At 42.4% G+C, this 26,656-nt stretch overlaps 1 pseudogene; it reads right to left on the bottom strand.

Annotated features, from left to right (window-relative positions):
• Positions 1-24,507: 24,507 nt before the first annotated feature.
• LOC142433649 (FGFR1 oncogene partner 2 homolog pseudogene) lies at positions 24,508-26,064 on the bottom strand (annotated as a pseudogene).
• Positions 26,065-26,656: the final 592 nt, after the last annotated feature.

Raw genomic sequence — 26,656 nt, 5'->3', positions numbered from 1 at the left:
AAGAAAATCCCACTGTCATTGAGTTGATTCCAAGTCATTGTGACCCTATAGGACAGAGTAGATCTGCCCCTGTGGGTTTTTGAAACCGTAAGTTTTTGCAGGAGTAGAACGCCTCATCTTTCTCCCAAGGAATGGCTGGTGGGTTTGGAATGTTTACCTTGTAGTTAGCAGCCAAACACATAATCTACTATACCACCATGGCAGTAACCCTAATAAAAAATAGCTGTTGTTAGTATCTGAGCCTCTGGGTGATGCAAAGTGTTAATGCTCTTATAGTAGCCAAAATATTGGAGGTGTTTGGGTCTATCCAGAGGTGCCTTGGAAGAAAGGCCTGGCAATTTGCTTCCCCAAAAATCAGCAGTTGGAAAACCCTGTGTAAACATAATTCTACTCTTACACACATGAGACCACCATTATCCAGAGTCAACTCAATGACAACAGGATTTTTAAAAAATGGGTGTGGGGGGGTCATTAATAGCCTAGGGACAACTAACTATTTTCATTCGAGAGATTAAGGATTCAGAAACAAGGCCAAAACATGCCGGGCCATTTTTACAGTAACTCACCTCTCGGCTCGCATGTGGTTCTTCCCAGAGGCCACCTGGCCATGCCTTCTGACTGATGCTTACTGATGAGGCAGTGAGCTTAGACGGTATTCTTCAAGCTGTAAGAAAGTTGCTCCTCCATGACAACTCGTATTATGTTAATAACTTCTGAGCTTCACTTTCTTTTGCTATATAGTAAAATTTTCATTTGTGTTTTATGCTGTCAAATGTTCCTTTTCTGCTGGAATGCAAGCTGGTGGGACCCACAAGAAAGGTAATGACTAGATTCTAGACTGCCTAACGATTTATTTTAACTGTACTGACACTTGGGTGGAATGTCACAGCTTTCAAAGTTGCCAAGTGGTGAAAACATAGCTCAAGCTTGCATTTTTATTTTAATAGTTGATAGGGAAAAACCATAGGTAGATGAAGCTTGGGGGCACTGCCAGTTATTGGAATGTTTCTCATTGGTTCTTATCCCTGGCATTGTTTGCAGCCCACCTGGTTGCTGCCATGATTCAGAGGTTGTGATGAGTCACTGTGGGCCCAGACAAAGCCCACAGCAACATCTTAGTGCTCTCTCTGCTTTCCTGAGCCTGCTGCATTAAGCCTCTCCTCCAGAAACCCTTCCCAGTCCATGCCCCCATCTCAGTCTTCCTACCTATTTTAGCACCCACTAAACAGACAGAGCTGCATCTCAAAAGTTTAAATGTTGATCAATGCTCCTAGTCAACAAGCTAGTGAAACTCCTTTTGGAAAGGTGATTCGCAGAGACACATAAATCACATATTTTAACCACATTTATTTCTATTGTATCAGCCTCTGGTATTATTTTGAAAACTTTGTATTTTTGTGAGTTTATAGACTGTCTAAGAGCCCTGGTGGTGTAGTGGTTGCACGTTGGGATGCTAACCACAAGGTCAACGATTTAAATACACCAGCTACTCAGTGGGAAAATGAAGAGACTTTCTAACTCCCATGAAGGGTTAGTCTCTCTGTTAGTCAGTGTTGACTAGAGAAACAAACCCAGAGACACTTATATGTGTAAAGAAAGAGGTTTTTTTATAAAAGAGAAATTCTCTATTGAGGAAACATCCCAGCTTAGTCCAGATCAAGTTCATAAGTCTAATATTAGCCCATATGTCTGATGCCAATCTATAAATTCCTCTTTAGACTCCCACAACACATGCAATGATGCCAAGTGCAGGAAGATCACAGGCCAGTGAGTGGAAAGTCTTGTGAATCCAGTGTTCGTGGAAGCATCTGAGCACTGATGTGGTTCTCCACGTGGCTCCTCTAGCTTCAGGGCTCTGGCTACAACAGCATAGCTCCATGTATCTTGTCAGCAGGAAGACGAAGCAGAGAAAATCTGTGGGTTCTGGCCTCCAGTGAGCTATTTAATCTCTGTGGCACCCCCGAATGAGGTCATCAAGCTGCTCCCTTATTGACAGGCTAGACGCCACCCCTTCAAGTTGACACCAGATTGTGTAACTACCAGAGTCTCAGAAAACCACAGGTGAAGTTCAACCCTGTCCTGTAGGGTCATTATGAGTCAGAATTGATTTTATGGCAGTGAGATAGATTGCCCAACTAGATTGGGGACAATGCATACCTTTGCCTCCCCCACCAGCAACTAGTATAGTATTATAGTGCTAGTTGCTTTGGTAGATGTAAATATTTATTTAGCGGTATGTAGTGTCAACTCTAAAGGAGATGGGAATCATTCAGAGGGGCAGAAGAAGTGGAGACACTAGTGAAGCTTCAAGGAAGAGGATGTGTCAAGTCCCTGGGAAACCGAGGGGAAGACCAAGCTGACAGCTTATGGACCACGTAGCAGTCTAAGAACCTGGCCTGAGACCCAGGGGAGGGGGCTGTGTGAGGTTAGAGGAGCTGCATGGCGAGTCCCACTTCCTCCTGGGTCCTCACATGTACACGTGGAGGGACTCAATTCCCAGACATCAGTTCAGAGAACTTGTTGTTAGGTGCTGTCAAGTCACTTCTGATTCCTATTGACCCTGTGTGCAACAGAATGAAGTACTGCGTGACCTTATGCCAGCCTCACAGTTGTTCTGATGTTTGAGCCCATTGTTGCAGCCACTGTGTCAATCCATTTTGTGGAGGACCTTCCTTTTTTCACTGCCCCTCTACTTTACCATGCATGATGTCCTTTTCTAGCGACTGGTTTCTCCTTACAATATGGCCAGAGTACGTGAGACAAATTCTGACCATTCATTTCTCTAAGGGGTATTCTGGCTGGACTTCTTTCAAGACAGATTTGTTTGTTCTTTCGGCAGTCCATGGGACTTTCAATATTTTTCACTAGCACCCAAAATCAAATGCATTGATTCTTTGATCTTCTTTATTCATTGTTCAACTTCAACATGCATATTAAGTGATTAAAATACTACAGCTTGGGTCAAGTGCACCTTGGTTCTCAAAGTAAAAGCTCATTTCAACACTTTAAAGAGGTCTTGTGCAGCAGATGTACCCCATGAAATACCCTTGACTGCTGTTTCCATGATCATTGATTGTGGATACAAGCAAATGATAGCCTTGACAACTTTAATCTTTTCTTCAATTATCATGATGTTACCCACTTGTCCACTTGTGAGGATTTTGCTTCTCTTTGCATCAAAGGCAGCAATCCTTGATCTTCATTTGCAAGTGCTTCAGGGTCTCCTCACTTTCAGAAGCAAAGTTGCGTCATCTGCATGCCTCCAGCTGTTAATAAGCCTTCCTCCAGTCATGATGCTCCATTCTTCATATAGTCCAGCTTCTCTGATGATTTTCTCAGCATACAGATTGAATAAGTATGGTGAGACAATACAACCCTGACACAGAGCTTTACCAATTTAAAACCATGCAGCATGCTCTTGTTCAGTTCACAAACCGTTTCTTGATCCATGTACAGGTAGGTTTTGCATGAGCACAATGTAGTGGTCTGCATTTCCTATTTTTCTCAAGGCTAGCCATAGTTTGTCATTAAGGTCCTTATAGTTGAATGCGTTACCAACACAAGTAAACATCTTTCTGGTATTGTCTGATTTCAGCCAAGATCCACCTGACATCAGCAATGATAATATGCCTTGTTCCACATTCTCTTCTGAATCCTACCTGAACTTCTGGCAGCTCCTTGTCACTGTCTCTCTGGAACAGTTGTTGGATGATCTTCATCAAAATTTTACTTGCATGTGACATTGATAGTGTTCTATAATATGAGCATTCTGTTGGGTCAACTTTCTTTGGAGTGGGCACAAAAATGAATCTCTTCAGGTCAGTTGGCTAAGCAGCTGTCTTCCCCATTTCCTGGCATAGATAAGTGAGCCCTTCCAGCGCTTCCTCAGCTGGTTGAAACATTTCCATTGGTGTGGTAGTTAGATGATTTTATATCAACTTGAATTTTTATGACTGTGTAGAGGTGGAGTTCAATCTGTTAATCAGGCCCCAGCCTGATTATCTCTCATTGGGAGTGTGGGCTTTTTATAAGAAGAAACTAGGAACTTCCCTCATTCGTGCTCCTCCACCTTTTTGCAGGCTGGACATGTTTCCACTCACCATTCCATTTCATTTTTTACAACTTCCAATATTCCTGAATTCATACTTTGTACATTCCAAGTTCTGATTATTAATGGATGCTTCCAGCTGTTTCTTATTTTGACTCGTTCCCCGTCAATAAATAAAGGTCCCAAAGGCTTTACTTCCATAGATTCTACTCCATCCATGTCATTATGATCCACTCTAATTTGAGATGGCAGCTCTTCCTCAGTCAAATTTTGAGCACTTTCTGACCTGAGGGGATCATCTTCTGGCACTATATCTCACAATGTTCTGATCCTTTTCATAGGGTTGACAGTATCTGCAATGTTTTTATTCTGTCCATAATTATTTCATTAAGGGGTGGCCAATTCCTCAAAAGTCTTTTCATAGCCTGGAAGCCCCACCCAAACCTGTTCACTTTGGGTGACCCTGCCAGCAATATTCAAGCCACCACCGTACACCAGACTGACAGACATGTGGTGGGTAGAGGACTTAGAGATCTTCAAAGTCAAGGTCTTCTTGTTTTGGGTAGGCGTACAAATGCACATTTAATGGGGATTACCAGGAAAAGACCCAGTGACCCTGAGGGTGAAAATGGGAGTGGGTATTCCACATACCAGTGTCTAAATTGAACCACTGGTGAAAATGAGTGTTTGGGGCTTAACATAGGAAAGATTTTTATAAGCAATGGAATTAGCCTTTCCTGGTAATATTCTGTTTCCTCAAATGGACCAAATCCCTCACTCCCTAAAATCCTCCATTGCATTTTGTATACACTTCTGCTACAGTGCTTAACCTGCAGAACTGTGACAAGTTGAATACATATTGGGTGTTTTGCATCTACAGCCTGTGTGCCCGTGGTATTTTTATTTTTATCTCTAAGATATTTTTGAGCCTAGTACATAATAAGTATACTAAGTGCCCAAGGAATGCTGAATAAAAATACTATTTTGTTAGACATCCTAGTCAAAGCAATAAGGCAAGGAATGAAATTTAAAAGCACCCACAGTGGTAAGGAAGGAGTTAAATTATCCCTGTTTGCAGGTGATATAATCCTCCACACAGAAAATCACAGAGATTCAACAAGAACTCCACTGGCAATAATATAAGGATTCACAAAGTGATAGATAAACATACAAAAATCAGCCGGATTAATCTACACTAAGAAAGAGAACTCTTAGAAGGAAATCAGGAGAACAATATAATTTACAATATCTATCCAAAATATGAAATACTTAGAAATAAACCTAGCCAGAGACACAAAGGACTGACACAAAGAAAACTATAAAACACTACTACAAGCAATCTAAAGATCTACATAAACAGAAGAATAACCCATTCTCATGGATAAGAAAACATAACACTATGAAAATATCAATAATGTAATACATCTCCAGATTCCATCATTGTTCTTTAAACAAATGGGAAAACAACATCAACAGAGACCCCAGAGAAGAAAAGTATTCCTGAGGAAGATCAAAGTCAGAGGCCTCGCACTTCTGGATATCAAAACCTATTACTGTCCAGTCATAGTCAAAGCAGCCTGGCACGGGCACAGTGACAGCCACCAGCCAATAGAACAGAATTGGGGATTCAGACGGAAACCCATCCACTTATAGACAGCTGATCTTTCATAAAAGGACAAAGTTCATTAACTGTGAAAGAGAATGTCTTTTTGGCAAATCTCACTATCAATCTGAAGAAAAATGAAACAGGATCCATTCTTCAGATACAAAGTATAATCTGTATATATACTTCACATAGTTTGTATACTATGATATGTCAAGATAGATCAAAGACCAAAATGTCAAACCTACCACTATAAAAATATTGACAAAAAATTTGAGCAAATGTATGGGCTCTAAATGTACTGCATATATCAAACATGACTAAAAATACGGAAACAGGGGATTAGGTAGATCCCTGAGATTTCCTGAAAATCAAACACTTAGGCACATAACAAGATCATTTCATAAGAATAAAAGGAGAACCTACAGATAGAGAAATTTTTTTGACTGTGACATATCTGACAAGGGACTTATCTCTAAAATTTATAGGTGAATTCAATATATCATCAGCAAAAAAGACAGACAATTCAATTATTGGTAGAGGATATTTCTTTTTTATTTTTAACATCACTCATCTTTTTCGTTAAAATAGGCTTCTGTTCGATCTATACTCCCAGACATAAATGGGACCCTTGGCTTGAAATAAACAAAAGCTATGGGATGGAAAACTGTTGTTACATAGCAAAGTAAATATCTTTATGACATCAATACCTTAAAAATTATTCATAAGCAAGAAAACCAAAAATAAATTAACCCTGTTTATTTGCTTACCAAAATAATTATCAAGTAATATTTTATAACAAAACTACCTTGGTGAATTGGCTCAGACATAGTTTCAACCGTGTACCTTACTTAATTCTGACGGGATAAGAACTACTGGAGTGAATTGCCATCAAGTTAAGGGCTATTATCCAAAATCCAATAGAAAAGATCAAAATAAACTGCCATTTATAAGAGGTCAAATAAGGCCTCTCAATGTTGGGTCCATTAGCATTTTTCTAGTCACTCAGCTCTGTCAGCTCCTTTCCCCAAAGTTAAGAGAAAATATTCTGAAGTGAAAAGTAGATTTGAATATTAGCAACAAATGAAATTATACATAAGAATTGTTATGTGAGTGAATGAATTTTAACAGATTATACATTCAAAGGGAGAATTTTGTGTCTTTGTTGATTATAATATTTGATAAAAAGAAATATATTTAAGCTTCCTTAAAATTTTTGTTCTTTTATTTTGTAATGATCACAAAATAAGGAAAATTTAGGTTTCAATGGAAATGAAAAGCATACGGTATTTGGTGGTCTTTTGAAAACTTATATACTGGATATTTGACACGTTGTGAACACATAAAATATACTTATAAGACCAGAGATTTTCACCCGCTTTGACTGAAATGTTGTAAGAAAAATCTTAGATGTTTTTTTAAATTATAATTTACTTTATGCTGTTAGTATGTAAGAATAAGCATTTAACATTTCAATTCCATTAGTGGAAGAAGCTACATAAAATCACCAAAGATCAACCAAAGAAGAGAAAGATTTCGTCTTCACTATTGAATTAGAACCAAAACTTTTATTTCAAAGGAGTAGTTTAACCTGCTAACTATATCTTTTAAAAGATTTTCTTTCTTAGAAAGTAGCATTCCTTCTCTTCCATTGCAGTTATTTCATACACTTAAGAAATTTATGGAAAATTGTTAGCCGTTACTAGTGTAAATTAGCTAAAGTTAAATTAGCTCTTTATGATGAGTGTAAAACATTCTTAAAGCCTTTTTTGGAAGATGGCAGACCAGAGGACCCGCATACTCTGAGAGCTCTTTCGAACAAGGCGGGTTTGGTGTCCAGGTAGCCCAGTGGCAGGAGTCTGGAGAGTGAAATATCTCCCTAGGACAGCACCTCACCCCCACCCCATGCATTTGTCCTGAGCCGGGGCCTCGGTGATGCAGGATCTGATTCATGGGACATCTCGGGTCACTAGACTGTCACCATCACCGCCTCGACTAGCTATAGCCCCAATCCATTCCCAGACCGGGACTCTACACCCAGAGTTGCTTGCCTGCTATGTGAGACACGTGCAGCGGTGGCAGGACACCCTACAGCAGCTGCCCACTTGCAGGACCCCACTCGAAGCTTCCCTTTCCTGCGGTTCCCCTGTCCCCACGTGGCAGCGATCTGCCCTTGGGCCGTATCCCTCCCTCCATTCATCCAAGGCCCAGGAAACTGACCTGCAGGTTACCGGGGGCCCCCACAGGGGACCATCCACCCCCATTGCTGTCTGGGACCTCTCCACTGGCACCCCATTTGCCCGACCACCCACCCCTGGCAGCTTAGCTCCCACTCCACTGCCTGCCCGGGAACCTGCACTGAGCACTTCTCGCCAGCTCCAGCCTGTTGCCGGGGCCCATCCAGCTTCTATCCCCAACGCTGCGTTTCTGCTGGAGCCACTTCAGGCTGGCCTGCACCACCATGGAGCCCTGTGCCCGCGGCCCGGAGCGCTAAGCCTGCCTGCCGCGGGGCGCCACTTCCAGTGCTGACAGGCCTGGGCACAACAGTGGGCGCTCCTGCCTATTGGGAGCGCAACAACAGGGCTTTGCACTCCTACCGGAGCAGCATTGCTCTTCCCAGGGCGCTGCGCAGTTTCCAGCGCAGGCGACTCTGAGCTCTGAGCATGCCATGACACATTCCTATGAGGGTGGAGGGCAGGGGCCATTGCCGTTGTTTCCTGCCAGAGCCGCCAATGGCCGATATGGCTCGGAACACGTAACTGAGGAGCCTGTGCCAGTCACAGGTCTAGCGGCTCAAGGGAAAAACCTGCTAAGGAGCCTAGGACGTGGTTTTGCGGCCCCTGCTGGAGCCATCTGCACTCCGGCCAGCTCTCACCACTGTGGTGCCCTGCGGGGTCCCCAGTGCCAGCTTCTAAGCCTGTCACATCCCTTCCCAGCTGGCATAGGAGGCGGCGCTGAGGCCTGTGCCTCCCTCAGCACCCCTTGCGGCCCCAGTCTTTTCCTGCTGGTGCAGGAGGCTCGCTCCTCCCCCCCCCAAGCCCCCCCGGGGCTTCTCCTGTCTGAGTAGCCTCTCCCCACAGGCTCAACTCTACAGGCATGTAGGGACCTGGGAGTGCTTGCTGATCTGAAGAGCATTCCCCCCCACATAGCCCAGCTCCAGAGCCCAGGTCAGCACTACATCCCTTGGTAGAGAGACCTCACACACCTCCGCCTTCTATTAGGCATCGATAGATCTTGGAGGGAAAAGAAGGGGGGAAATTTATTACTATCTATCTATCTATCTATCTATCTATCTATCTATCTATCTATCTATAACTTATCTTGTGCTGGTTTTTCTTTTATCTTTATTTCATGAGCTGCATTTTCTTTTCTCTCTTCTTTCTTCCTCCTTTTTCATTATTGGTATTACTTCTCTTCTGCCCCTTTTCTATAGGTTTTCCTTCTATCTCTTTTTTCTCCTTCCACTTCCACTACTATCACTTCCTCTCCTTTTTTATCGATTCTCCTTCTTTCTCTCTCTCAATTTTTCTTTTTCCTCCCAAAATTAAAAAAATGTTTTAATTTTTACCTTTTTCTTTTTTATTACTAAAAAAAGGGCTGCTAAGGGTACCCTGACAGACCAGGTCAAAGCAGCCTGGGGGCACTCACTGAGGCTACAGCACCCACTCCAGTGCTGAAACATCTCACTACTGCGGGTCACTAAGCCTTGGGGAACTCTGCCTACACAGCAGTCTGACCCATCCTTATAGTAGTTCATAGGCAGTCACCTAAAAGAATCCTTAACAGTAACACAGCTAAGGTTCCCCCGGCCTCCCAGAAACATGGGGCCTATGAAAGGATTGAGGAAAAATCAGCAGACCACATCAGTCCCAACAAAAAACAGAGAGACAAAACATAGTAGCAGAGCTAACGTCTCTCATAGAAAAAACAGATATAGATCTGCCCCAGAAGGAAATCTTCAGAAGTCTGCTTACAGTAATACAGAAGCTGAGGGAAGCAACTCCGAAAAAGGATGCAATGATAGAGGAAATGAAGTCCACAAAGGAGGGGATGAAGTCCACAATAGAGGGGATGAAGTGCACCCACCAAAGGGAACTGCAGGAAATAACAGAGGAGGTAGCAGAAGCCACACACAAGATCACAGAAATTACGATTAGGCTTGAGGAGGCAGAGAACCATATCAGTAATCTCGAGGACACTCACACAGATCTAAGCAAGCTAGACAGACAGTCATATAGGAAAATTAAAGAAACAGATGATAGCCTGAGATCAATGACAGATGCTATGAAGAGGAATAATATTCAAATAATCGGTGTACCGGAGAACAACACTACACACAAGTTGACAGCCAAGAAAGAAAAGGAATCTCTGGAAGAAAACATTCCCACCCTAACAAGGGAGAAGCAGGTACTCATAGAGGAAGCAGAAAAGATGCCAGCTTGACAAGACCCCAAGAAGAACACGCTAAGACATATAATAGTAAAAATATCCAACTTAGAGGAAAAAGAAAACATTTTATGAGCAGCAAGAGAAGGAAGACAGTCACATACAAAGGAGCACAAGTAAGAATATGCTCAGAACTATCAGCTTATACCATGAAGAGGAGGAGAGAATGGAGAAATATCTTCCAAAAGCTGAAAGAAAAAAACACCTCCCCCAGAATGCTGTACGCTGCCAAGTTATCCACTAAGATAGATGGTGAGATAAGGGTCTTCCAGGACAAGGAAAGACTCAAAGAATATGCTGCAAGACACCCGACCCTGTGGAAGATCCTGGCTGACTCACTATGGGCAGATGATCAACCTCCACCAAGAACAAACATGAGACCACCATATAGCCCATCTCCATCTAGAAGCCAACATGCCAGCAACAATTACCAGGACAACAGGCTCTCAGATGGAAAAGAAGACAAGATAGAAACTCTCCGCTCAAACACAGCACTCTGATATGAAGCGTGATAGGTAAAGACCCAAAACACGAAACAGGTTATGACAATTATGAATCCACAGATAGTGATAATAAGTCCAAACCCCAATGGACTAAATTCGTACATTAAAAGAAAAAGGCTTGACTGTCTCAGAAAACATAATCCATCAATCTGTTGCCTGCAAGGGACACATCTTAAGCGCACAGAGAAGAATATGCTAAGAAGAAAGGGCTGACAGAAAGTTTACCAATCAAATTGTAACTTAAAAAAGGCAGGGGTGGCTATCTTAATATCTGACAAAATGGACCTCAAGATTCAAACCATAAAAAGAGACAAAGAGTGACACTACATAATTCTCAAAGGCTCAGTAAAGCAAGAAACACTTACCATATTGAATATTTACCCTCCTAATAATGGTGTGGCGAATTTCATCAAACAAACTATTAAAAAGATGAAAGAAAAGTCACAGATTCAGCAATCATAGTAGGTGACTTTAGCACTGCTATCAGATAAAGACAGATCAGCAGAGAGACTGTGGAGCTAAACAATGGAATTGGGCAACAGGTCCTGAAAGACATAGAGCTTTCCATCCAAATGCAAAGGATTTCACATTCTTCTCAAGTCCACATGGATCTTTTTCAAGAATAGACCACATGCTGGGACACAAGTCCAGCCTGAGAATATTCAAACACATAGATATCATCCAGACATCTTTTTCAGATCACCATGACATAAAGCTGGAGACTAATAAGAGGATGTCCAGAAAAGCAAAGGCAACCAATTGGAGGATGAAAAATGAACACCTGTGACATGAATGGGTACAGGCCTTGATTAGAGAAGATATTAGGAAGTTTCTAGAGAATAACGAGAATGAGAATACAACGTATCAACACATATGGGACACTGCGAAGGCAGCTATTAGAGGTAGCTTGATATCATTAAATGCATATATGAAAAAAGAAGAGAGGCGTATGAAAGATATGTTAACACAAAACCTCCAACAACTAGAACAGAGTCAGGAGAACAACCCCTCCAATAGCAAGAGAAAAGAAATAATAAAAACCAGGGGAGAGTTAAACCAGTGGGAAGACAAGAGAACAATGAAACAGATAAATGTAGCTAAAAGCTAGTTCTACGAAAGAATTAACAAAATTGACAGTCCTCTGGCAAAGCTTACCAAGGATAGAAAGGAGCAAACATCATTAGCCAGGATGAAGGATGTATCAGGGGCAATACAACAAACCCCAATGAGATTAAAAGGACAATTACATAGTACTATGAAGGTCTGTATTCCAATGAATTCAGAAACATGGACGACAAGGATAAATATTTTGAAAAACAGCCTCTCCCAAGATTATCTCAGACAGAGATCAAGAATCTCAACAAATCCATAGTGAAAGAAGAAATAGAGAGGGTCATCAAAAAACCACCAACAAAAAAGCCTCAGGGCCAGATGGCTTCACAGCAGAATTCTACCAAGCATTCAGGGAAGGGTTGATACCAATCCTCCACAAAGTATTCCATAACATAGAAGAGGATAGCAAACTCCCAAACTCATTTTACAAAGCCAGCATTACTTTGATACCCAAACAGGGCAAAGATCCCACAGGTATAGAGAATTAAAGACCAATATCTCTAATGAGCATAGATGCAAAAATCCCTAAAAAAATATTGGCCAATAGAATACTAAAGTATATAAAACATATCATCCACCACAACCAGGTAGGATTCATCCCAGTAATGCAGGGATGGTTTAACATCCGAAAATCCATCAACATTATACACCACATTGAGAAGAAAAAGGATAACCATATAATATCCTTAGATGCAAAAAAAAAAAATTCATCTGACAGCATCCAACACCCATTCCTAACCAAGACACTAATGAAGATAGGATTGGAAGGTAAATTCCTCAAACTTATACAAGCTATCTATGAAAGGTCAATGGTCAACATTATAGTCGATGGAGAAAAGACAAAAACAATCCCACTGAAAAAGGTTACAAGACAAGGATGCCCCCTTTGCCCACTTCGATTCAATATTGTTTTGGAGGTTTTGGCTAACAACTTAAGACTGAGGAAGGGATAGGAGGAAGTGAAACTTTTGCTATTGGCATACGACATGATCCTGTACATTGAAAACCCCAAAAGCTCCACAGCTGGAGTGTCGCGCGCCAGGTCTCGCCAGCAAGAAAAGACGCGCCACAACAGGATTCTTCCACAAGCATTTAATTTTTCATTATGCGGTAAAGACCTTGAAACCCCAGACTACTGCTGCTTATATATGCTCTATGGGGACGTGCTGTGCCTTGATTGGTGCATTTGCCAAAACCTCTTGCATAGATTGGTGAGTTCGCCAGAACCTTCATTTGCATACTCCAGGGTGGAGTTATGACTACGTCATCTCAGCATCGTGCATGCGCTAAGTGGTTGTTTACCACTTAGTTGGACCACCACCCTGACTGCCCGGCGCCATCTAGTAATGGCAGCGAGAGTTGCGGCTACCCACATCACGAGAGCTGTGGCTTCCCACATCTCGCGAGAGCTACGGCTTCCCACATCTCCTCCTTTCTTTTTTATTTTAAGCCTAATCCATCGATCAATTCCAGAGCCTCCAGCAGCTCCAAAAGATCAAGATGGATATAAAGTCCATCGATCCATCCTGGAGCCTCCAGCAGCCCCAGGAGATCAAGATGGATCTAAAAACCCAAATTTAGTCACCCTGATGTGTGCAATGAGCAAAGCTCCACATGGTGCAAGGGCTGACCAAGATCCAATTTCTGTCACTCTTCCCAGTGCAATGGGACAATTCCCTTGGGGTGCAAGAGCTGACAACTTATGGGGGTTAATTTTCTCTTAACAAAGAAAGCCAAAGATCATGGGAACCACCGCGCTCAATCGCTAAGAGCGCCTGCGTAATGATGACTTTGTCACGTTTCTGCTGGGCTTTAAGCTTGCAGAGCAACCATAGCAACAACACTCCTCCACAGCACATTATTGCAGCAAATGTAAACACCCCCACCCACTCTTTAAAGTAGGAAAAGGCAGTAGAAAGCCAAGAAGTAAAATCTCCAACAGTTATGGGTTTCATTCTTATGCCATTAAGAGTCGTAATCTGCATCCGGAGTTGTTCTTGAAGTTCTTCCAGCTCAGCTGTCCATTGTCCTGTAAGATACTGGGATATATTCTTGCTGCTAAAAGAAGATTCATTCAAGAATTTTAAAGGTGTTATGCACAAATTAGGTGTTGAAGAAACACAACTTAATTGCACCATGCTCGTAAGAGTATCCACTTGTTGTTGTAATAAATCAACTCTCTGGTTTACTAACAGTAAACCAGACATTAATCGAGCATCCAATTTATGGACTGTAGATAAAGCTTCTGATGTAGATTGCGTAATATTGTTAATGACATTTGCTGTCATTACTTGATTGGACATAGCCAATCCTGCTGTAACCGCTGCTGCAGCTGAGATAGTAATAGCTGTAATAATTGCTGCAGTAATGCCAAAATCTCTTTTATATCTATAAAGTGTATCAATAGGAAAAGTATTGGGATCTGCTTCAACCGGAACAGGTATCATAGTGGGAATCTTTACTATCAAGGCAAATGGCTCAGAGCCATTCCAACATTCAGCAAGCCAACACTGACTGCTAAAACTATTACATGAAGCTTCCCAAAATGTATCATTTGCATGACTAATGTTGAATGTTAACAGAAAGAAAAATGGGGGCTGGACACAAACGTGATGGCTGAAATTGCACTCTTGATATATTAACCATAGTATTTAGATTCAGCCTCTTTGTAGTGGTATTGTATACACCGGTGACATTGTATAAAGTATCATTAATTCCAAACATTTTTGCAAAAGGAGTCACTATTGTAGATGCTCCACGTTGATTATATAATATCCATTCATACCACGGCCAAGTATTATCAGGACCAGTGATATTAATACTGCTATTCCATTTTGCTTTACCTAAAGCTGTAGTCATATCAAAACCTGGTATAATAGGTTTGTTCCGATAGTTTGGAGACTGACATTGAGTAAAAGAAGGCGGAAAACCTTTTTCAGGTAAACAACTAGGTAATATGACACATCTGGTCACATTAGGTGGCACTACTGATTCATAGATGGGCCCAGAGGGCCTAGATCCCTCACGAATCATCATGAGTGTTGTTATATTTACACCTTTTCCTTTCTCAGAGGTGCCACTTCCACCTGTAGCATCTTGTGCAACTTTCATAAGGGTGGTTATAATATTATTAACTGCAGAGTCTCCAGAAGGATCCACCAAATTGACTAAAGACCCATTTCTTACATGTATACAAGGTGCACTAGTATTAATGATAGTAAAACACAAAATATATGCCAATGTAAAATTGCTTGCATTATATACTTTAGGAGGCTCCCCTCTAGGTGTAATACATGGTATTCCCAAATCACATTGCGTTGATAAGAATAAGGGTAATATTGATGCATTCGAGTGTATGGGAATAGGTACAGGCCAAGTTTTAGCTATAGCCCATAAAGAAACTCCTTTAACTATTGGGGTCCATATTACCATCAGTTTCAGCAACATTATTAGGTTGATCATCGTCTTCTTCATTCTTCCTGCTCCCACGATCTTCATCCTCCTTAATTAGTCTCACCAGTCTCTCTGGCACCCAGATGGGGTTTTCTTCTTTCTGTGGAAAAACACAAATTGCTCCCCTGGACCTGATTAATATGGGGTCCGGGCCATACCATTTATTATCCAATACATTTTTCCATCGGGCCATTTCCTTTGATGGCTTTGGCCATTGTCCATGTCTGTCTGCAGCTGATTGGCCTTTCTCATCCAGATTTTAAAAATTTAGAGTAAAAAGAGTTAAAGATAAGGCCATTCTAGGGGTGGTGACCGTCACGGCCTCTATTCCCCCTTTTGTTTTAATAAATATTGTTTTAAAGTACGATGACACCGTTCCACAATTCCTTGCCCTTGGGGATTGTACGGCAAGCCCGTGAGGTGTTTTACTTGCATTTGCAAGCAAAACTGTCGGAATTTGGTGGAAGTATATGCAGGCCCATTATCCGTTTTTAATATGGTGGGCTTGCCCCATGCACTCCAAGCCTCTAAGCAATGTTGAATTACTTGGCTGGATTTTTCCCCCGTTAGAGGTGTTGCATGTACAATGCCAGAACTGGTGTCCACTGACACATGCATGTACTGCAACTTTCCAAAAGCAGATATGTGGGTAACGTCCATTTGCCAGATGTCGAGAGGACGGACGCCTCGAGGATTTACTCCAACTGAAGGTTTAGAAATAAATTCTGCACACTTGGCGCATTGCAACACAATAGTACGAGCCTCTGCGCGAGTAATTGAAAACTTAATGCGTAGAGTGGCAGCAGGCACATGATACAGCTCATGAAAATCTTTAGCAAGTTCAAAATTGGATTTAGTTAACACAGGAAAAGCTCTTGTAGCTTGATCAGCCAAATCATTACTTTTCACCATGGGTCCCGGGAGCAAGCTATGAGCACGTATATGCTGAATATAAAATGGGTGTTTTCGTTGCAAAATACATTCTCTAATTTGAGACAATATGTCTGCTACCTTGCTAGATTGCTTAATGTAGCCAGCAATTTCCAGCTTAGATACTGCGTTGACTACGTAATGGGAGTCAGATATGATGTTAATTGGTTCCGTGAATTTCTTAAAAACTTCTAAGACCACCAAACATTCTACTAATTGAGGTGCATTAGCTAAAAATTGCAATGTAGTCACTTGATTGTTTATTACATAACATCCTTTACCTGTTTTAGAGCCATCTGTATAAATGTCTAAAGCTTCCTTAATGGGGTGGTTAACAGTGACACGGGGAAAAATTACTGGATGTGCAGTCACAAACTGCAACAAAGAATGTTTAGGATATGGTTGTCTATTAGTGCATTAAAACTGCACTTAAAAATTGCCCACTCATCTGTAGTGGCGCACAGTGTAGAAACTTGTACACTGCTCAAAAACTAATTGCTCAATGAGAGGCATGGCTGTGTCTTGATCTCCAAAAATTTTTTTTGCTGCTTCCAACATTCGTGCCACAAAATCTGAAAAAGTTTCAGTAGGTCCCTGTATAATTTTTGTTAAGTTGCCCCTAATCTCTCCTTTATTAGGTAAAGTTCTCCATGCCTTGCTTGCAGCAGAATTTATTTGCTGATATACTTGCAATGGATATGCTGTCTGATTATTAACCCATCTTCCTTGGCCTGTAAGCATTTCAAAATCCCATGCTGGCTGCCCTGCTGCAGCATTTTCTCTAGCCTGAGCTGTTAATAAATCCTGCCATATAGATTTCCATTCCAGGTACTGTCCTGTAGTCAATACTGCTTTTGTTACAAATGTCCAATCGGCAGGAGTCATAGCTTGACTCGTAAGCCTTTCAATTAAAGATTGAGTATAATTTGCACTTACTCCATAAGCTGTCACAGCTTCAGCTAAGTCCTTTACTTGCTTGTGTTCTACGGGTGTATGATAACGAGCGTTATGCTGATCCTCAAATACTGGATACATTTGTTGAATTTCTCTACGGATATTGGGTGGGCAAAAGGAATAGCCACACCCTTTTTGCTTTTCTTCCTTATAAGGAGGTGGTGCTGATGGGCTCACAGCTGACTTCCGCATAGCACTATACCGCCCTCTTTCGGCCGCTTTTAGTGCATCATGCCGACTTTCCTCATAGCGAGCAGCTATCTCCTCTAACTGCTCCTCCTCCTCCTCTGATATTTCCAAGAGTTCTAGTTCTCGCCACGGATTTAAAGACTCCGAATGGCGGGCACGGTCTAGTTCTCGCCACGGATATAAAGGCTCCGAATGGCGGGTACGGTTCTTCTTCTGTTGATCAACTTCCTCCCCTAATTTTACCTGCGCAGTTTCTTCTGTTTGGGCATGCCTTTCCCGAGCCTCTTTGGACTCGCCCCGAGCCTCTTTGGACTCGCCCCGAGCCTCTTTGGACTCGCCCCGTTCTGTTTCTGACATGCTTTCCTGAACGTCCTCCAAAGCCTGCTGTCCCTGCTGTAGTGACTGTCTACACTCTTTATCCTCAATACATGCTTTTATTAACTTCCAGATGGGTCTAGTTCCCGGTTTCAATTTCCCTTCTTTTGCAGCTCGGTCTACATCCCAGCCCAGTTTGTTCCAACTCGCCAAAGTCAGAGAACCTGTAGATAAAAACCACGGTGCTATCTCATCCACATTTGTTACAAACTTACGCAGCGTCAGCTCTGAAATTTTTAATCCTCTCTTCCTTAATAAAGCATCAAGCGCTGTAACCATGGTGTTTATTGCTACGTCCCCCATATTCCCTACTTATGTAGACAAGAATTTAACACACAGGTTCACACGGTTTTATTTGCAAGATAAGAAGCTGCAGGCTGTCCGCCGTTGAAACCAAAAGTGAAAGTATTAGAATGCATACAACAGTTTGCAGCTCTAGCAATCATTCAGGCTCATGTCTCTCAGAACTTACCTCTATAATTCTGTGTGGTTCTGAATCCTCCCTGGTGGGGGTCTCCGCTCATGCCTTAGGTGATCGTAAATTCGCGGGTTTCGGCACCATTTGTCGCGCGCCAGGTCTCGCCAGCAAGAAAAGACGCGCCACAACAGGATTCTTCCACAAGCATTTAATTTTTCATTATGCGGTAAAGACCTTGAAACCCCAGACTACTGCTGCTTATATATGCTCTATGGGGACGTGCTGTGCCTTGATTGGTGCATTTGCCAAAACCTCTTGCATAGATTGGTGAGTTCGCCAGAACCTTCATTTGCATACTCCAGGGTGGAGTTATGACTACGTCATCTCAGCATCGCGCATGCGCTAAGTGGTTGTTTACCACTTAGTTGGACCACCGCCCTGACTGCCCGGCGCCATCTAGTAATGGCAGCGAGAGTTGCGGCTACCCACATCACGAGAGCTGTGGCTTCCCACATCTCGCGAGAGCTACGGCTTCCCACACTGGAGTACTGACAGAGATAGAGGAATATGGAAGAGTGGCAGGATACAAGATCAATGAACAGAAGTAGGTTTTCTATACACATCGGACAGGACCATGGAAGATGGTATTAAGAAGGAAGTACGCTTCGCAGTAGCTAAGAACAAACCGAAATATCTAGGAATATATTTAACAAAAAATACCAAAGACATATACAAGGAAAACTATAAGAACCTACTAAAGGAAACTAAAAGCAACCTTCACAAATGGAAGATCATCCCTTGCTCGTGGATTGGAAGGCTTAACAGAGTAAAGATGACAGTCCTACCTAAAGCACTGTACAAGTTCAATTCTATACCAATTCAAATACTATCAGCCTTCTTCAAAGAACTGGAAAAACTGACCACCAATTTCACATGGAGAGGGAAGAAACCCAGAATTAGCAGAGAACTCCTCAAGAAGAATGACACATTTGAAGGACTCACCTTACCCAATTTTAATGCCTATTACACAGCTACAGTGATCAAAACAGCATGGTACTGGCACAACGACAGACACTAAGATCAGTGGAAGAGAATAGAAAGCCCAAGAATAAAACCATCAGTTATAGACAACTGATCTTTGACAAGGGTCCCAAAACCGTCAAGTGGGAAGCGGATGCCCTTTTTTAACAAGCGATGCCAGAAACAATGGATATCCACATAAAGAACGATGGAACAAAATGTTTACCTCACCCCATATGCAAGAGTAGACTCAAGGTGGATCACAGACCTAGAAGTTAAACCGCAAATCATCAGGACCACCAAGGCGAGAATTGGGACTAACTTCACAGCACTGGCCCAGGGCACTCATAGGCTCACTGCAATAGGGAAGGGTATACACACAGGTGAACTGGTAATAAACAAATGGGATTTAATAAGAATAAAGAACCTGTGCACCTCAAAAGACTTCGCCAAGAGAGTGACAAGACAATGCACAGACTGGGAGAGGATTTTTTGTAATGACACATTGGACAAAGGGTTTATTACTAAAATCTACAACACCATCATGACCTGCTAAAATAGGAAAACAGTTAACGCCCTAAGGAAGTGGGCAAAAGAACTGAAAAGAATTTTCACTAGTGAGGAGACCCATATGGCTAATAAGCATATGAGAGAGTGTTCCAGGTCATTAGCCATAAGAGAAATGTAAATCAAAACAACTATGAGATACCGTCTAACACCCCCGAGGCTGCCCAAATCAGCAAATCAGAGAGAAACAAGTGTTGGAGGGGCTGTGGTGAAGTAAGAACCCTCCTCCACTGCTGGTGGTCATGTAGATTTGTACAGGCACTGTGGAAAGCAATCTGGTGATACTTAAAGAAAATGGAAATTGATCTACCTTATGACCCAGCCATCCCTCTACTGGGCATATACCCGGTGGAAGCAACAAATAAAACATAACCAGCCAACTTCGCTCCAATGTTTATTGCGGCACAATTCATAATCGCAAAGACTTGGAATCAGCCTGTTTCCATCAATAGATGAGTGGATTAGTAAACTCTGGCACATATACACAATGGAGTACTATGCATCACTGAAAAGCACGGACGATCACACGAAACACTTTGTTTCAAGGGAAGAGCTGGAAGGAATCATGTTAAGCGAGGTAAGCCAAATCAAAAGGACAGGTATAACACGAGTCCCCTGAGGTAAGTAAAACCAGCACACCAGGAATAGAAAAAAACACCTATCTTGCAATAAACGGGTGAAAGCATAGATAGTTGGAGGCAGGGCAGACCACACCTAGGGAGGTACCTGAGAGTCCAACATAAAGAAGGAGAAGTGGGGCAGGGGGAGGGATAAGTGGGGTGGGGAGAAACTGAGTTGATGGCATGGGGGCACAGGGCACTAACCCACCCAGGGGAAGAGTATTGGTTGTGTCCCCACAGAACTGGAACGTGCATACAGACACCATGACATGCCAAACCAGGAGGGCAACGTAACACATGGAGGAATCCACAAAGAGGCTGGACCATATGCTGGCCCTAACCAGAATTAGCCCGACCCGCACCATCGAAGGGAGTACCACAGAAAATGAAAACAGATCGTCTGGTATGGGGAAGGAACTGACCTACCACATCACACCCAGAAGGAAGCTGAGGCAATGGAAGGAGGAAGAACGGAGCGGAGCACACCTGGACCCACCAAGCTCAGAGAACGATAGCCCTGCTCAGAGTGCCCAATGTACAGAGAGGACCATATAGCCAGCCCCACGGCGAGATGCGACATCCTGCACTGACCCATGGCCCTGCACAGGACAGCACCGGAGACCTAATGTAGGATGTGCGACTGAGCTGACCCCACTACACTGAGGCAAAACACTGGGGGCGTGCAATGGAGCGGTGGGGGAAACAGAGCAAGGAGGTCCAGAGGGAGTATAAAGGATGGACTTTGGGGCCATGATGTGGCACCCCATCAGACTTCTCTGGAAAACACTCCTAAATGTCAACAAACAGATCTTGAACTACTAAAAGGCTTTTTTCCCCCTGTCCTTTTGTTTTGTTTTTTCTCTTCTTTTAAATTTTGTATGTCAGTGACTTTTTTGTTTGTTAGCTTGTTGTTGTTGCTGCTGTTGTTGCCATGTTTGTATGTGCCACTTTGGTGCTGTCACAGCCATCCACAATTTTCTGCACATATTAATATATCTGCAGGTCCACCTAGATAAGGTAGGCTGGACAAACAATGTGAGAAGAAAATAATGGGACCAACGGTCCCGGAGGGACATGAGAGTGTGGGAGGTAGGGGAAGGGAGGAGGTGTTGGCCAACACAAGGACAAGGGAACAATGAGTGGTTCAAAACCAGTGGCAGGGAGGGCATGGGAGGACTGGTAGGGAGTGACCAAGGGCAAGGTAACTGAGAGGAATTACTGAAACCAGAATGAAGGCTGCACATGGTAGTGGGACAGGAGGAAAGCGTAAGGAAATAGAGGAAAGGAGTAGGAGGCAAAGGGCATACGTGGAAGCCTAAATACAGACATGTACATATGTAAATATATTTATGATTATGGGGGAAATAGACCTATGTGCATATATTTCTAGGTTTAGTAGTAGGGTAGCAGGTGAACATTGGGCCTCCTCTCGTGCATTCCCTTAATACAAGACACCTTGCTCAGCTAAACGGTCATTTCATGATACCCACCTTCCTGACATGATCACTGAAGGCAGATGTGTGCATAAGCAAACGTGGTGAAGAAAGCAGATGGTGTCTGGCTATCAAGAGATATAGTGTCTGGGGTCTTAAAGGCTTGAAGGCAAACAAGCGGCATCTAGTTCAGAAGCAACAAAACCCACAAAGAAGCACACCAGCCTGTGTGAACATGAGGTGTTGAAGGGATCAGGTAGCAGACACCAAAGAACAAAAACCATCACTGTGTGATCACCTTCCCCACATAAATGCTGAAGACGAATGTGTGCATAAGTAAGTGTGGTGAAGAATGCTGATGGTGCCCGACTATCGAGAGATATAGCGTCTAGGGTCTTAAAGGCTTGAAAGTAAACAAGCAGCCATCTAGCCCAAAAGCAACAAAGCCCACATGGAAGCAGCACACCAACATGTGTGATCATGAAGGGCCGAGGGGACCAGGTTTCAAGAACCAAAGTCAGGGGGAAAAATCATATCATCGTGAATGAGGAGAGCGCGTGATGGGGACCCAATGCCCATCTGTATACAACTGGACATCCCTTGCAGAGGAGTAGTGGGGAGGAGATGAGTCACTCAGGGTTCAGTGTAGCAACAATGAAACTCACAACCTTCCTCTAGTTCTTAAACGCTTCCTCCCCCCAACTATCATGATCCCAATTCTACCTTGCAAACCTGCTTAGACCAGAGGATGCACAGCGATACAGATGGGAACTGGAATCACAGGCAATCTAGGACAGATGAACCCCTCAGGACCAGCAGTGAGAGTGGCAATACCAGGAGAGAAGGGTGAGTAGAAAGGGGGAACTGATCACAAGGATCTACATATAACCTCCTCTCTGGGGGATGGACAACAGAAAAGTGGGTGAAGGAAGACGCCAGGCAGTGTAAGATGAGATAAAGTAATAATTTATAAATCATTCAGGGTTCATGAGTGAGGGGGGAACAGGGAGCGAGGGGGAGGGATAAAAGGAAAATGAGGAGCTAATTACAGGAACCCAAGTGGAAGGCGAATTTTGAGACGGATGAAGGCAACGAATGTATAAATGTGGTTTACACAATTGATGTATGTATGGATTGTGATAAGAGTTGTATGAACCCCAATAAAATGATTTTTAAAAAAATGTCAAAGAGCAAGGGTGTCACTTTGAGGAGTAAGTTACGCCTGACGCAGCAATGGTATTTTCAGTCCTCTTTTATGTATGTGAAAACTAGACTATGAATAAGGAAGACTGCAGAACAACTGATGTATCTGAAGTATGGTGTGGGTGAAGAATCCTGAAAGTACCGTGGACTGCCAAGAGGACAAACAAGTACAAGACAGTACATCAGAATACTCCTTAAGAAGTGAGAGTGGTGAGGCTCTGTCTCATGTAGGACATCACATGTGGTAAAGCAGAGGGTCAGGGAAAACGAGAAAGACCGTCAAGGAGAAGGATTGGGACAATAGCTGCAACAATGGGCTGAAACATGACAATCATCTTTACGATGGTGCAGGACCAAGCATATTCCCTAGGGTTGTTATGCATCAGAGCCAACTGCATGGTACCTGAGAACACTAGAGTGATAGATAAGAGCAGTGGTTGCCAAGTGTTGCTGTTTTTGGGTAGGGATTATGTGTTAGGCCGGGTTGACTAGAGAAACAAACCCAGTGACACTCATATAAGTGTAAGAAAGAGCTTGATGACATGAAGTAATTGTACCTGGAGAAAACATCACAGCCCAGTTCAACTCAAATCCATAAGTACAATAATAGTCCATATGTCTCTCTTAAGACTCATGCAGCCACATGCAATGATATAAAATGGAGGTAGATCACAAGCCATTAGGTGAAAAGTCACAAACCAGTGGGTGAAAAGCCAGTGGTAATGGAAGCATCACAAGGCTCTGGCAGCTTTCAACGTGGCTCACCCACAAGAAGGTGAAGGCAGAGAGACAGAAGGGAGGTTCCCAGGACCCTCTGTATGAGAAAGCCATGCCCACAAGGAGGTACCATCAGGCTGTGACCTGATTGACAGGCTAGACTCTGCCCTTATAGTTCTATATCTTCAAGTTGATACAAAATTAATGAAACTACCACAGATTATTGATGTTTTAAAATCACATTTTGAGTGATGTTTACAATACTGTACCTGTATGTAAAATTTTTTAATTGGTGGATTTTATTAAAAATAAATTACCACTGGCACTTAAAAAAAGCCTTTGTTTTATTTGACAAAAATGTCAATGAGAAAATGGAAGGCAGTCACATAAACCAAACTCTTAAAAGCCATTTGTAGATTCGAACACCAAACAAGAAGGATACTTAATATTAGAATTTTCCATTCACAAAGTCATGCCATTCATTTGGAGTTTTAAAGTGGAATAATTCTATAAATTATGATTCACTGGAAATATGCAAGATTACCAGACTATCATCTAGAACTAGCCAAGAGTACTACTGGAAGCCCTTTTTATATTTAGCAGTTACTGAAAATCCTTCATCTGTTCACTAATTACAAATGGCTTAATTTCTACTTTTTAATTCTGTCTTGGAATAAAGTGGATTACCATTTAACTATTTGTTTACTTGTTATCACTTAAAAATGTAATTGCCCAGTATATTGTATATAAAAAGTATGTCTATGTGTGTGTATATATATATATATATATATATATATATATGCATACACATATTAATTAGGTTGACAGAGATTGCTTTTTCTGTTACTCAGTCCATTCATCTAGTAGGCCAGCCCCAGGGACAAGCATGTAAAAAGTTCACATGCTCAAAACTCTTCAGCTTTTCCTCAGGTGCAGGTCGCTATTGGTCACCAATACTGACAAAGATGCATTTTTCGATGTATCATCTTTTCTGTGGTTCAAAAATGTTTCTCGAGTTATCTGACAGATTTCTCTCAAGCCTTTTTTTCTTAGTTCAAGTTGAAATATTAGTTCCTGTTCCTTGCAACCCCGGTACTCATAAATTTCAATGGCTTTCTTCATTATTGTTGCCATTCCAGTTTATGGCCAACATGTGCTTCAAATTTCCTGGAGGGCTGCTCTTTTAGCTTCATTTTTATACATGGATCATCTTTTTTGCTTGACATTAGCAGTCTAAACATATTTTCTCAATACTTTCTCATTCCAAAGCAGACTGATGTTCTTCCAGCTATGTACACAATTCGTTATTTTCCTGTTGTAAATTGTCTGTTTTCTTGGTGGATTCCCATAACTAATGTGGGCCATGGCCGATGGCTTGCGACTTCGTTAAGGTCTTGAATTTCTTCCTGGTACTGTTTCATTGCTTCTACTCACTTGTTGAGAGCTGTAGTTTTCTCCGTAAGAGATTCTGCCGCATCGTCATGATCTCTCAGTCTTTAGCATCAGCAAGTGCCTTTTCATTTGTGCAACTATTTTCTAAAGGAATACCTTGGTTTTAACAGAACAACTCTAGTAATGGGAACCTCTAACTATTAGAGTCTAATAGCTCTAGGACTCAACTTCAGTCTCGATCCCTAGCAGCTGTCAGCTATGGTAGTTCAGAATTCAATGCCTTTGTCAATGGAGACCTACAGGGAAGAGATTTGCAGCACCTATTCAACTTCTTCAGCAAAAGATGCAGAACTGGAGAGAGTTAGCAGAGGGGCAGTAAACGCATGGACCCAAGCCAAATCCCATCATCCACCTGAGAGTGTATTTCTACATATGTATTTGTTTGTGTTGCAAACACATCACCAAAAAAAAAAAAGAGATAATTCAATGTTTGGCAGCAGATATTTCAACATATGCATTTCTACATGTGTATTTGTAGGTGCTCCAATTATATCCAAAGATATTATAGAATATACAAGGGGAAATTTTTGAAAGCTTCATGGCCATAAATAATTACTTTCAGAAAATGAATCATTAGGCATGAAGCCTTAGGACAACAGTGGGGGAAGGCCTGGCGGGGGTGGGGCAGTGGATTTAGGTCTATTGGCATAACATAACCTACAAAGACAGTATTCTGCATCCTACTTTAAGAAGCAACTAGGGCCTAAAGAGCTTGTGTGTGGCCATCGAAGATGTTAACAATTGGTCTCTCCTCTGTCACAGCACAGAAGAGTGAAGAAAATCAAATACTCAAGAAAATGAGCAGAACTAGATGATGTCTGGTGACCACTATCAACTGTTATTATCAGCATCACAATAGAAGATTCTGGACAGAGGGAGAGAAACATGTTGAACAAAATTCAAAATCATAAAAAGATCATATAAAGACTGGTGGAACTCCTGAGAATGAGACCCTTAGGTACCCTTAGATCTCATCCCTGAGAATTTGATATATCTCTTAGATGAACCTTCCAGGTCCATAACGTGAATAATAACATCAGGGAGGAATGTAATGATCTGTACAATCAGCCATACATGACCCAAGGGCATCATTTGTAAACAAACAACAAACAAACAAAGAAAACCAACCAAATCTTAGAAAGTGGAAAGGGCCAGGAAAAGAACTGGGGCTATAGCTTAGGGAGAGGAGCGCCTTAGATTAGAACACATGGGAGAAACACAAAGTGATAGAGAGGGATGAGAGGGCATCCTGGCCTTCCTGGCTCACTAAGACCTGAAGACAATGTTCCTGCTCAGATCAGACAACACACAGGGAGGGCCGTAGGGCTGGCCCCACCACGGGACATGACATACCTCACTGAACCAGGATGCTGCGGGGGACAGCACTGGGGACACAGTGCAGGAATAGTACACAGTCAGCCCCCATCACCCTGGGGCGAAGCACTAAGGGCATGCAGCAGAGCAGAAGGGGGAGCAGAGTGATGAACCCCCCGGGGAATACCAAAAAAATAGACATGAGAGAAAGTGTGGCACCCCATCAGGCTCAACTGGAAAACACTTTTAAAGGCCAACAAACACTCCTTGAACTATTTATAGGCTTTTTCATTTTTGT

This window comes from Tenrec ecaudatus, chromosome X, assembly GCF_050624435.1.
Source record: "Tenrec ecaudatus isolate mTenEca1 chromosome X, mTenEca1.hap1, whole genome shotgun sequence".
Lineage (NCBI taxonomy): Eukaryota > Metazoa > Chordata > Mammalia > Afrosoricida > Tenrecidae > Tenrec > Tenrec ecaudatus.
Note: the sequence above shows the minus strand (reverse complement) of the source record. Positions and strands in the feature narration are given on the sequence as shown.